The sequence below is a fragment of the Meles meles genome, chromosome 8, assembly GCF_922984935.1.
Source record: "Meles meles chromosome 8, mMelMel3.1 paternal haplotype, whole genome shotgun sequence".
Taxonomy (NCBI): Eukaryota; Metazoa; Chordata; class Mammalia; order Carnivora; family Mustelidae; genus Meles; species Meles meles.
In genome coordinates, this window is record NC_060073.1 from 50,228,592 (window position 1) to 50,242,008 (window position 13,417).

Consider the following 13,417-nt stretch of genomic DNA (forward strand, 5'->3'; position numbering starts at 1 on the left):
TTGTTTTGTTGACTGTTTCCTTTGCTGAGCAGAAGCTTTTGATCTTGATGAAGTCCCAAAAGTTCATTTTCGCTTTTGTTTCCTTGGCCTTTGGAGACATATCTTGAAAGAAGTTGCTGTGGCTGATATCGAAGAGGTTACTGCCTATATTCTCCTCTAGGATTCTGATGGATTCCTGACTCACGTTGAGGTCTTTTATCCATTTCGAGTTTATCCTTGTGTACGGTGTAAGAGAATGGTCGAGTTTCATTCTTCTACATATCACTGTCCAGTTTTCCCAGCACCATTTATTGAAGAGACTGTCTTTTTTCCATTGAATATTTTTTCCTGTTTTGTCGAAGATTATTTCACCATAGAGTTGAGGGTCCATATCTGGGCTCTCCACTCTATTCCACTGGTCTATGTGTCTGTTTTTATGCCAGTACCACGCTGTCTTGGTGATCACAGCTTTGTAGTAAAGCTTGAAATCGGGTAACGTGATGCCGCCAGTTTTGTTTTTGTTTTTCAACATTTCCTTAGGAATTCGGGGTCTCTTCTGATTCCATACAAATTTTAGGATTATTTGCTCCAGCTCTTTGAAAAATACCGGTGGAATTTTGATCGGAATGGCATTAAAAGTATAGATTGCTCTAGGCAGTATAGACATTTTAACAATGTTTATTCTTCCAATCCAAGAGCATGGAACAGTCTTCCATCTTTTTGTGTCTTCTTCAATTTCTTTCATGAGTGTTCTGTAGTTCCTCAAGTACAGGTCCTTTACCTCTTTGGTTAGGTTTATTCCCAGGTATCTTATGGTTCTCGGTGCTATAGTAAATGGAATCGATTCTCTAATTTCCCTTTCTGTATTTTCATTGTTAGTGTATAAGAAAGCCACTGATTTCTGTACATTGCCATCAGGGAGATTCAAATTAAAACAACATTGAGATACCACCTGACACCAGTTAGAATGGCCAAAATTAGCAAGACAGGAAACAACTTGTGTTGGAGAGGATGTGGAGAAAGGGGAACCCTCTTACACTGTTGGTGGGAATGCAAGTTAGTGCAGCCACTTTGGAGAACAGTGTGGAGATTCCTCAAGAAATTAAGAATAGAGCTTCCCTATGACCCTGCAATTGCACTGCTGGGTATTTACCCCAAAGATACAGATGTAGTAAAAAGAAGGGCCATCTGTACCCCAATGTTTATTGCAGCAATGGCTACGGTCGCCAAACTGTGGAAAGAACCAAGATGCCCTTCAACGGATGAATGGATAAGGAAGATCTGGTACATATACACAATGGAGTATTATGCCTCCATCAGAAAGGATGAATACCCAACTTTTGTAGCAACGTGGATGGGACTGGAAGAGATTATGCTGAGCGAAATAAGTCAAGCAGAGAGAGTCAAGTATCCTATGGTCTCACTTATTTGTGGAGCATAACAAATAACATGGAGGACATGGGGAGATGGAGAGGAGAGGGAGTTGAGGAAAACTGGAAGGGGAGATGAACCATGAGAGACTATGGACTCTGAAAAACAACCAGAGGGTTTTGAAGGGGCGGGGGTGGGAGGTTGAGAAACCAGGTGGTGGGTAATAAGGAGGGCATGTACTGCATGGAGCACTGGGTGTGATGCCAAAACAATGAACACTGTTATGCTGTAAATAAACAAATAAAAAAAAAGAAAATGAAAACATTATTTTGAAAAGATATGTGCACCCCTATGTTTATTGCTATTATTTACAGTAGCCCAGATATAGAAGTAGCCCAAATATCCATCCTTAGATGAATGGGTAAGGAAGATGTTGGATGTAGGGATATATATATATATATATATCCCAGCTATAAAAAAAGAATGAAGTGTTGTCATTTGCAATAACTTGGGTGAATTTTGAGGGTATAATCTAAGTGAAATAAGTCAGAGAAAGAAAAATACTATATGATTTCACTCATATGTGAAATTTAAGAAACAAAACAAATGAATAAAGAGAGAAGATAAACAGACTCTTAAATACAGAGAACAAAATTGTGGTTACCAGAGGGGAGGTAGATGGGGGAATGGGGGAAATAGGTGAAGGGAATTAAGAGTACACTTATCATGATGAGCACTGAGTAATGTATTGATTTGTTGAATCAATATATTGTACACCTGAAACTAGTATAACTCTGTATGTTAATTATACTTGACTTACAGATAAATAAATAAAGATTCAAAGAGTTAGGACTCCCAGATATGCTTTTGGGAATGGTAGAACTTTTATGTGAAGTATGTTCCCATGTTTTCACTGTCTCTGGTTTCCTAAGAAGGAATTGTATATATTCTTTTTCTGAATTTAACATTGTTTTGAGCTTGTGCCAGGCTCAGGGTGTGTGTTGTGTGCCCATAGGGGAGGGAACGTGATTCCCCCAGGGAACCATGAAAGAAACTTTGGGGAGGGAGCCCCTTGGTTTGGCCTGGGAAAGTGGAGGACAGTAGTGGGAAGACTGAATGGCTCAGGATTATCTAGAAAACTCAGTCCATTTCCTTGCAGGAACAGCATGTCAATATGTTTTTGTCTGCTGAACAATGTGTGGGAAACATCTTTGATTTTTTTTTCATTACTGTGCATATAATTTCTTAGCATTTTGCTTCTGGGAATTGATTAAAGCTTTTCTGTCTCTTTAGAGTCATTAAATAGAAAAATATCTGCTGGAGACAGATTGACGGTGTTTCTAGGGACTCTCTTCGAGAATAGGAGTCTCCTTAACTGGTCGGAAAGTTGTTCTGATCTGTGCTGAATAGTCATGAATAGCAAATGTTTACTGAGGATTTGTTATGTGCCAGGCACTATGCCAAGTGCTATATATGAATTATCTCACTTTACCTTCATAGCAACAGTCTGAGATGGGTCCTTTCGTTATCCTCCTTTTCTGATATTAAAATTGAGGCACACAGCATGGGGTCATAGAGTTACCTGGTGGGAAAGGAATTGACTCTCTGTGATCTGACAGCAGAGTCTGAACCTTGACAACTGTGTTATAGCAAAACCTGAACCCTTAAGTCCTTGTAGTATTTAATTACAGCTGGTGTTGGCTTTTGAAATTATAGATATGTTCTTGGGGCCTTGAACCTTGTAACTGGTCCCCTCAAAGAATATGGGAGACCATTAGCATGGCTGGGCTCATTGTATTTCTATCCAGCACTAAAGAGGATGTCTATCTGTCACTGACTTACCCTCCTCTGACCCTCACTCCCCCAACATCCACTCAAGAGTGAGTATTTCCATAAAGTTGTTTGAAAATGAGAGCAGTATGCCCAGAGGGCTGCTTTCCTTGTGGACAGAATGACTGTGGTTGAAGATATAAGGGAGGAAGAGAAAATTCGGGATGTCAAGACCGCCCTCACCACTGGCCTATAAAATAGAAAGGGGGTATTTGGAATAATCATCAGATAAAAATGAGGAACCTCAGAAACACAGATGAGAAGGAACTCAAGGAAGTTCATTCATTTCAGTCAACCATTGGCCAGATACTGTGCGAGGTACTTTATATACATGATCTCAGTCAATCCTCATAATAACCTTGTTCAGCAGAAGGGACATTCCTGTTTCACCTATGAAGAATTAGAGAGTGACATTCCACTCATATGTACCAGGTACACTGGTGCAACCTTATAGCCGGGATCCTTCTGTTTGGTTTGTACCTCTTTTATTTAGAGGAAGGAGAGATAACTGCAGTACCAGCTTCCAAACCTCAGTGGCTTTACCCATTAAAAAGGTGTGTCTCAGTGATCAGTGTAGACGTGGCCTGTGAGCTGACATTCTTCCTTCCACCCCAGGATATAGTCTCGGGCCTTGCAGTCTTCTGCTATAGATCTTCTGCATGGAGGCAGCAGAAACAGTAGGAGAGAGAACATGGAGAACCTCGGAGAAGGCTTTCATGGGCCAGGACTAGAAGTGGAGCCCATAATTTCAGCCATATCTTATTGGCAAAAACTCGTCATGTGGTCCTCCCACAGCAGGGGAAGCTGGGAAATGTAGTCCAGCTGGCAGCCCAGGAGGAAAAGGAAATGAGTTTTAATGAACACTTGGCCGTCTGCCACATGACTATGCTCTCCTGGTTGTCATATATTTGAGTCTCACCTTAGGTTAAGTCACAAAGTCAGCAAGTGGCAAGAGCCAGAAGCAGAACTCTGGTTTGTGTAACCTGAGATCCAGATTCTTTTCACATTCTCTTATTCTCCTCCAATCGCTGGATCAAGTTCTGTGGTTCTGGAGGCAGTGAGAGTTCCACGTGACCATGTGGTGTCTGCCATCCTTGGCCATCTAGTTCTATGAATCTTGCAGATGCCCTCCCTATACCCTGCCATGGACTGTTTGGGCTGTTCATCTGAGAGTAGGTTGTTGGGAATTTTTGTGAGCAGACTCAGGATCAGGGCTTCAAAGCTCTTGGCTTGTGTGGTGCTCAGGGGCTGTGCTGGAAGTGATGGACACACTGTGTCGCTCTTCCCAGCCAGGCTCAGGCTGTCATTAGCATTAAGTAAGACTGTGAGTCTTGTACAAATCAGGTGTTGGAGGCTTAAAAAACAACAACAACAAAGTACTGAAAGCCTCTCTTGGTTGAAGCTCCTATGAGTACAGAGCAAACTGTTTCCCACGCTGTTGAGCAGGAAAAGGGGAACCATGGTGTAGTGTTTTCCTTTGGGGGCGTATTTGGGAATTGTTTTTAGCGATGTGGCCAAATGTGAAGATCTCGTGGGATGTGGGTATTCATTATCTTTGGCGAAGGGCATTGTTTGTTCTGCTTTAGAGCTCCAGACCTTGTTTATTCAGAGGCACAGGAAGGATCTATTGGTTTCATACATGTGCTTCTTTCCTGGAAAAAGTGCTGGATTTAACACCTCATCCCCCACTTCCTCATGGGTCCATGGCAAGAGACTCAAGTTGCAGAGTGACTGCAGACCTTCTGTCCCTCCAGTCTAATGGGGACCCTCAAAAGAGGGACACACAGTGAAACAGCAAGGTCCAAAGCCCCCATCCCTTTATTCAAGACTTCAGAGTCATGTCATATTCTCCTATAACTTGGGAAGGTGATTCCATGCATGCAGTCCTCCGCAGGATAAAGTCTTGGTGTCCTGTCAGTTTGGACCGCAGTCACTGTGCCCACTGGTATAATTGATCCTGCTTCCTCAGGCCTGGGCAGAAACAGCCCTGGTCATTGAAGTTTTTATGGGCACTTGTTCTATGGTAATGAAGTGGGCCCTGGGATTTTTCCTAGTTCCAGGTGTTTGGGAGTTAAAAACAAATAACATCTGTTCTTATCAAAAGGAAGAATGACAAAGTACAAATCACAAGTCACTCTTAATAAACTCTGGAGCTGCGGTTTGAGATCTAGAGTGGAGCCTGCTTTCATGTGTGCATAGAAGGTTCGCAGATTTCCTCTTGGGATAGAGAAACCAGAGCTGACATTTTCCCCAGAGCCCAGAACTGACCCAGACAGAGCTTTTCCTGCTTCATGTCATCCCCAGTCTTCATCTCCCATATTTGGGGGATGAAGATGGGTTGGTCAGGGGGTGAATGATAAGGGGGAAAGGCGATGACTCAGCCTAGCATCTGCGCGATCTAGGGAGAGAATTTATAACCAGAAGGCAGAGGTAAGATTTGATATACCTGATAGGAATCAAGGCATAACATTACATCATTGCTCCTTCTTTCCATCTATCCATCCATGCATTCATTGGTTTAGTTAACAGACAATGCCGTATTCTATTCTAGGGGCCCAGGGGGATACAAAGGGAAAGGAGTAGTCCCTGCCTACAAGTTCATAGGCTAATATGGGGGTGAAGACATGGACAGAGGTAATCCATCCCCAAGGTAGCTTGTGAGAAGTGTCGTAAGAAAGAGACCCATGAGAATGTGTGACAGAAAGTTAGCAGAGTGTGGACTCACCTCCAGCTGAGCAGAGTTTGCATAGGTTTGGGCAAGTTTTCATGGAGAGAGAGATAACTGAACTGATTACTGAAAGATGGGTTGGATTTCAACTGCAAAAGTTTGGGGAAAGGGTTAGGAGCCTCAAAGCAGAAATACCTAAGGTATAAAAGGTGTGGAAGTTAGAAAAGAAAATGTAGATTTGTGACATGCCTAATTAGTGGAAAGATGCCACTCAGTGAATCAGAGGACAGGCTTTTTATCACCTTCTCTCCCTCTCTTCCACCTCAGATTTCTCCATTTGAAGTTTATATTAATCTTTCGGCTCATGAGAAGTCCTCTTGTTTTCATCTTTGAAATGGAAGCCTGAGAAGCTAGAGTGGGGATGGGGCTTCACCTTGCTTTCACCAGCCATAGACTTTTCTCTCTTCTTTCACTTTGAGCACCTGCCAGGGGACTTTAATTTTCCTTGTTGTGGGTGGGCTTTGATGTTGATGACTGGTCTTATTCCACTGGGATATAACTTCTGAAACAGAGTTTATTTGTGAGGGCTTTAGATTTTAACCATCAATCTCAGCTTTTCCCACTGAAGGGTATTTCCCCCACTTGATGGTGGGTGGTTGGGCAAAGCTGGGTCTGGAGGTCCTGTTCAAAGACTGCATTGAGCTATAGAGAGCTTCCTAGATCTGGGCTTAGATGTGGCCACTGCCTCATTCCCATCTCACAAAAACTGGGAATCCACAGCCCCCTCTTGCGTCTCTCCAAATCAGTGTCTGTGTATAACTCATTCTTCAGAGGGAAGCCTGCTTTGTGGATGGGTCAGTCGACATGCCATAATGACTTGGGCATCATGGTGTTTCTAGTCAGTGTTATTTCCCTCTTGAATATTGTCCCATTCAAGTCTCAAGTTGCCCTCCAGTTTTCTCATCCTTGAGGGAGTCATCCAGTGAAGGTTGATAGTTAAAAATATGAACAACTGATGTGGCATTTGGCAGTGTCTGCTCAGAACAGATCCTGCTATATAGTTCTAGAGACCTCCTCCTGGGCCAGATAGTAACTAGTTGCTGGTGTTTGGTGGGGGGGAGGGGATTGGAGTACCAGGGGAGGGACCAGGACAGCAGGTGGTAGTGAGGCATCTCTCAAGTGGTGGGGGACAGCGGCTTTTTACAAAATGGTAAGGATTTTAATATTCAATGTTTTCAGTATTTTAATAATTGGTAAAGTGTATATCTGCTAAATATCAACCTGAAACACATTATTATTATTATTTTTAATCAACCTTGCCCTGGCTATTTACAACCCAAGCAAAAATGTCCCCATTGGCTTCTGCTTGTCAGTAAGGAAGATTTGGCCTCCTCTGAACCCCAAGCTTAGGTCTTAGGGGTGCTGGGCCCTGAACAAGTAGAATATCCTATTGTCTAGCATTAATTTAAACCTGTTGTTCTTAAATGTTTTGAGTATAGGACTCCTTTATGCTCTTAAAAATTGAGGCTCTCAAAGAGCTTTTATTCATGTAGCTTACACCTATCAGTACCTACTATATTAGAAATTTAAACCAGAACATTTCAAAATAATTATGACTTAATTTTTAAATTACTAAATTTATTAATTTATATACAGATGACAGTGATAAACCAAATTAAACATCAATATAAATAACATTTTTTAATGAAAAAGAATTGTAAGTTTTCAAAACAAAAGCTACGTTTTTAGGAAGAGGGACATTGATATTTTCACAAATCTCCTTAATGTCTGGCTTGATAGAAGAAAGCTAGATTCTCAAATCTGCTTCTGCTTTTGGTGTGTTGCTATATGTTGTTTTGGTTGAAGTATATGAAAACCATTACTCTTCTCATGGATATGTATATGGCAAGGGGAGGAGTATTTTAGAACTATTTCAGATAATGTGGATATTCTTCTTTGATATGACACCAGAGCTGGACAAGTGGTGGGTTTTTAGAGGCTTGCTGGCAATGTAGAATCTGAAATCATATCAATAAACTCTTTGTACTATGTTGCATTAAAATCCACTGTACTTGTCTTGTACTTTCATGCTCATATTTTTTACTCAAGTGTGATTTTGTAACACTCCATACTGTTCTTTTGGAAAAGAGAGCTTCACTGAATTATGCAGCTCTTCTAAATGTTGATACCTTTTATTATACAGTAACAAAAATTACTTTCATTAATATTACCGTTTTTATACCATCAGAAGCACAAAAGGATTGGGACGCTTTCAAGCCCATGGTGGCAGATGCAGGTTTTTCAACATTGTAATTTTTTTTTTTATTTATTTTTTCAGTGTAACAGTATTCATTCTTTTTGCACAACACCCAGTGCTCCATGCAAAACGTGCCCTCCCCATTACCCACTACCTGTTCCCCCAACCTCCCACCCTTGACCCTTCAAAACCCTCAGGTTGCCCCAACCTCCCACCCCTGACCCTTCAAAACCCTCAGGTTGTTTTTCAGAGTCCATAGTCTCTTATGGTTCGCCTCCCCTCCCCAATGTCCATAGCCCGCTCCCCCTCTCCCAATCCCACCTCCCCCCAGCAACCCCCAGTTTGTTTTGTGAGATTAAGAGTCATTTATGGTTTGTCTCCCTCCCAATCCCATCTTCAACATTGTAATTTTTTGCTTAAGAGCTTGAAATGTATCATTGGGAGAAATACTCTGTTACGTTCCTTGAATTGACTAGCTCACTTCTTTTATTTTTGAGAAAAGTCTTTTAGATCCCCAACTTTGAAGAATCACCGTCTATTTGTCAGTGTTCTTTCGAGGAGAAAGAACGTTCCATGAAAAAAAGTGACTAGTTTGGTTTGCAACTCAAACAATCATACGGGCACATTTTCTGGAGACAGCCGCCATGCTTTAGCCTGCAACAGACGTGCTTTGTGCGTGTATCTGCTTATAGAGATTGCCGACTAATAGCAATAATTTCCATTATGGCACATTGGTTTTGCTTGCTTGCACTCCTGGCTCCACAGGAATCTCAAGGAGCAAAGGGCTCTGTGAGTGTTTTACAGAGGGCTTGCCTTTCTGTCCTTCCATGTTCCGCCATGCTCCTCTGAGCTCTGCCCACCTCTCTGGTGAGATTGTGGCCAGTTGAAATACCCTGGAGAACAGGACGTGGTCTCTTTCATGACATTGACCATCTGCTTCCCATCCCTGGTAATTGGATGTCTCCATGGTTCCTGTTTACTTTGATTTACTTTTAAAGACTGTAAAATACAAGCTGTCCCCTTGAATTTGTTTTTTTTTTTTTTTTCCCTTTCCTGGAGATAACTTCCAAGCCTTTTCTGGGACACTATAGTGTCTACACTTTTTAGCTTCCTGTCCCCAACTATTGGCAGGATTGTTTGCTTCAACTTTATTGCATCGGTCTACTTGGAACCAAGTCCCTGGAAATCAAGGACTGCCCCCCCCCCCCACTTCTCCTTTCTTCTTTCCTCTGTGTGTTCTCTTCCTTTCTATCTGCCAGGCCACACTTTCCAAAGCTTAGACCATCTCTAGCCAGCCGGTTCATGCCATTCCTTGCTGAATTCTTAGGCCCTCACAAGAATTTGGTTCATCTCTGTTTTACTGAGTGTGACCATGTGCTTTCATTTATGGAGACCCATTGACTTGCCCAAGACTGGAATTCACTTACTGGGATCTGCTGTTGGCATGGAGATCATATGCTCTTTGCAGACAGGGCAATGCCTTCATCTCTGCCTACTGGTCCACCTAATGCCTGACACATTGTGAAGATTCAACCGCCGCTGACTGATAGAGTGGAACTTGCCAGTATGCTTTTTGCTGCTAAAGGATCAGAAGATTTCAACATTTTCCCTGGCCGTATATGTGGTCAGGACTTTGGAAATGTCTGGATCTGCGCCCTTCTGAAGGTCTGAGTTTGAATGAATCCTGTGTCATAAGACCTCTGGTCTTTTGATGTTCTGTCTTTGGGGAATGAGATGTAAATGTGTCCTTTGCTAGTACGGGATGGAAAGAATTTAGTAGCTACAGCACTTTTCATTTATTGATTAAACCCAGCTTTCATGCACTTTTCAGCTAGAAACAGAGATAGCAACCTGTTTGCGCTCTAGATTTTATTTTCACCTGTGGATTCTGAGATTATGCATTTATTCATTCATTCAAAATATGCTAATTGAGCACATACTATATACTAGGTACTGTGTAAGATACTCCAGGGGATACAGAGGCATCAAGTAGGTCATCATCTATATTGGGACATGAAATGTACACCAGAGAATGAGCATCCCAGAGGGCAGGTGCCAGGAGAGAGAGCCCAAGAGACTATCCTCAAAGAATGGAAGAACAGGGCTAGAATTGGCTTTATCTTTCATGACTGGTAACCGAGCAGGGGACTAGTATTTCAAGCTTGGATCTGTGATATTTGGAAAAATCCTTCACATTATGACAAAACTGCCACTTCTCAGCAGAGCGCTGGAAAGCACCAGGTCTCTGCTGGCCTGCATGGCTTCTGGAGAAGAGCATACAAACATCCTTCCCAAGGCATGCAGGCAGGAGTTGGAGAGGGGCCAGTGCCTTTCAGTTGGGATATAAAATAGCATGGGTGACAAGATGGCTCAGGGGTAGCTTACACTCTTCCTGCCACAGGCCCTTGGTGCCCACATCTTCGGGGCAGTGTGTGTGTGGCCAAGTGTATGCCTGGGGTGCTGTGAGTAAGGGGGTAGGGCCGATAGGGGTCTCTTCTCTATTCAGCAGTGAGGGTGGTCTTTCAAAAGTATGGTCAGACCAGAACATACTTCTTAAAGCCCAGGAATGGTTATTCATTATATGGAGGCTTAATTCCACCTCCGTTAATGTGGCCTGCGAGGCTGTTTTTGTGGGTTTCTGCGAGTTCATACTGTAGTAATATCTCTGGTGCTTTTAACCCCAAAGGTGTATTTCTCATTTCCATGGGATAACAGCCCTTCTTCACATGACTTCTTCAGTCCAGGATCCGGGCCGAGGGAGGCAGCAATGTTCAGCAATATTCAGTTCAGCAATATTGCAGCAATATTCAGCAATGGCTGAATAACCCGACGGCTCTGAAATTGTTGCTTCCAAGAGGCGCATATCACTTTTGCTCACATTCCAGCAGCCCAGGTCGGTGAGATAGCCATTAGTGCGGGGCTGGACCTACTGTCCTTGGTGGGTAGCACTCCAAGTTGTGGGGAATGGACGGATAGGTGTAACTCGCTTACAGGACGACAGCGGATAATTGGGAACAGTAACACCCCCCCCGCCCCCCGCCAAAGGCCCTCTGCCCTCTGGCCCTGCCCTCCATTCCCACCACTCTCTGTCTCATTCCACACTAGGCCCTGCAGCCTGTGAGGCTTCTCAGACGCACGAGCTACGTTCCTGCCTCGGTATCTCTGCCCAGAACGCCTGGCTCTTTGCATAAGCTCCCTGTCCCCTTATACAGCCCTTTGTTTGACTCTCATGTGCTCAGAGAGGCTGGCTTTGCCAACCGTGCTCCTCTTTCCCACCGCCTTTGCTTTGTTTTCCTTTGTACACATATAACCACTGCGGAGTTCTTGATAGAGCTGCTTATTTGTTACCTTTCTCCTCCCATAGACTGTCACTGTTGTGGGGCAGGGACGTGGTCTTCTCTGCATCTCGTGTACCCGGATGCCTGATCTTGGCGGACTTTTAGTAAATACGTATTGAATGATTGCTCACCTGTAGACAATCAAGTCCGTCCCAAAGCAGAGAGGCTCCCAGCAGAGGAGGGTAGCAGCCTCTTTGGGAATGAGCACAGACCTCCAATCAGTCTGGATGCTTCCATCTTGCTGAGGATGAAACAGACACATGCATTCTTTTTAGGTCCCTGCATGAAGATTTTCCCCTTCGTCTGCAAGGCTGTCCAGGAGGGGCCGCAGAGCCAGGTGTTAGGAAGCACCCGTTGGCAGCCCCTGTTGCATTACCGAGGAGCCGTGCCTTTCTGCCACACTGCTGTGCATGATTGCAACAGATGACCTGGCTTGTGATGGGGCTGGGGGTGGGTGAGGGAAGGGACAGCCTGGAGGGGTGGGTGGGAGGTCGACAGGGCTCTCAGCTGCTTTTCTCCACTTGAATCAGTGCTCAGATCCAAAGTTGCAGGGAGGTGAGCAGTTAATTCCAGGTGGATGAGAAAAGCAGAAAATCCTGGCGGGCATCCCTGGAAGGCAGGAATTACACATGACCAGCACCTGGCTCTGTTTAGGGACCATTTGTAGCTGGATGAAAAATGAATCTGTCACATCAGCCAGAGACAGTGGGACTCAGCGATTCTGTGAATCCAGGTAACAGCCAGAAAGCGAATCCTGCCTCTTGCTCTGGTCTCCGCCTCTGCCCTGTGCCAAGCCCACCCCATAGCAATGTGGATTGTGCCACTTGTCACCACCACCACCCCAGGTCTCCTCTATTCCTCAGGCCTTGGGGGACTTCTGTCCTGTATTTCTGAGCAGCTTAGGACATAGGAGGTCTTTTAGGCTACCACAGCTGGGGCTCAGCGAGCCTGCTCATCTCGGGACACCAGCAAATAGACAACACCCACGCAGACACATACATTTCCCTTGTCAATACACAAACGGTCTCCCTCCTTGCAAAGGATACGGGGGACAGCAAAGTAGGCTTCAGGATGGCACCTGTAGGAGGACACAATCCTTAGTGTCCTTTCACTAGCTTATCGTTGTGCTGGAGGAGGGTAAAGTTCACAGAAGCTGCAGTGCACTTGCCAGGGGCCAGGGTAGGGTAAAAATCCATGATCTTGTGGCCATAGACCTGCTCTTGGAGATGATCCCAGAAAGGAGAGAGTCTCTCACCCCCTGCCTTCCTTTCTGCTGATCTAGGAGCGAGTTCAGTCCCCACCAGGCCAGGAGGAGAGACAGCCCCGATATGGGGTGATGATACGTGGATGCGGGGCTGCTGGTCCCTGGAACATGCTGGGTGGCCAGTCTGGGCCAGCCTGACAAGCACCTGTTTGGGTGGGTTTGCTGTTCTACTTGAGCAGTGCCCATCCTCTTCCGGGATCAAATAGTTAGTGTACCATTCCTATGGGGAGGTCTCGTTAACCTGTAACCTCCAGGGATGGCACTGCCTGGCCATGGAACAGTGGGCATTTGACCTTGAAAAGTGAATAAGAGTTAAGTAGCAGAAGGCTGAAGGGAGGGTTTCCAAGTTGAGAGAACAGCAGGGGCAAAGGCCTAGAGACATGAGAAAGAGGGAAGGTTTAGAAGGGCACATCCTGGGAATCATTTTATGGAAGACTTGGTAGGGAGAACCCAGAGTTAAGACTCAGGGTGGAGAAAGAACAGGATGGCGCCTTTTTCAGTCAGGCTTTAGGATCAATTAACTGATGAGACTTGCCCCGGGACTGCCCAGGTGCTTTCATGAAGGGGCTTGCATCTTTGGAACAGACTGGAAGCACAGGACGTGCCGGAGGTCACAAGATGAGTTAGTGGTGAAGCCCCGTTAATCCAATTGTTGGCTGGAGGTCTCGGTTTCCCAGAGAGATCTCTTACTGACCCAACTATCTCTCTGT

General features: G+C 44.5%; 1 protein-coding gene across 1 annotated transcript in view; it reads left to right on the top strand.

Moving 5' to 3' along the window:
* Positions 1-13,417, top strand: part of GALNT18 (polypeptide N-acetylgalactosaminyltransferase 18) — a 343,154-nt gene that overhangs the window by 26,195 nt on the left and 303,542 nt on the right. The gene's annotated exons all lie outside the window — the stretch shown is intronic.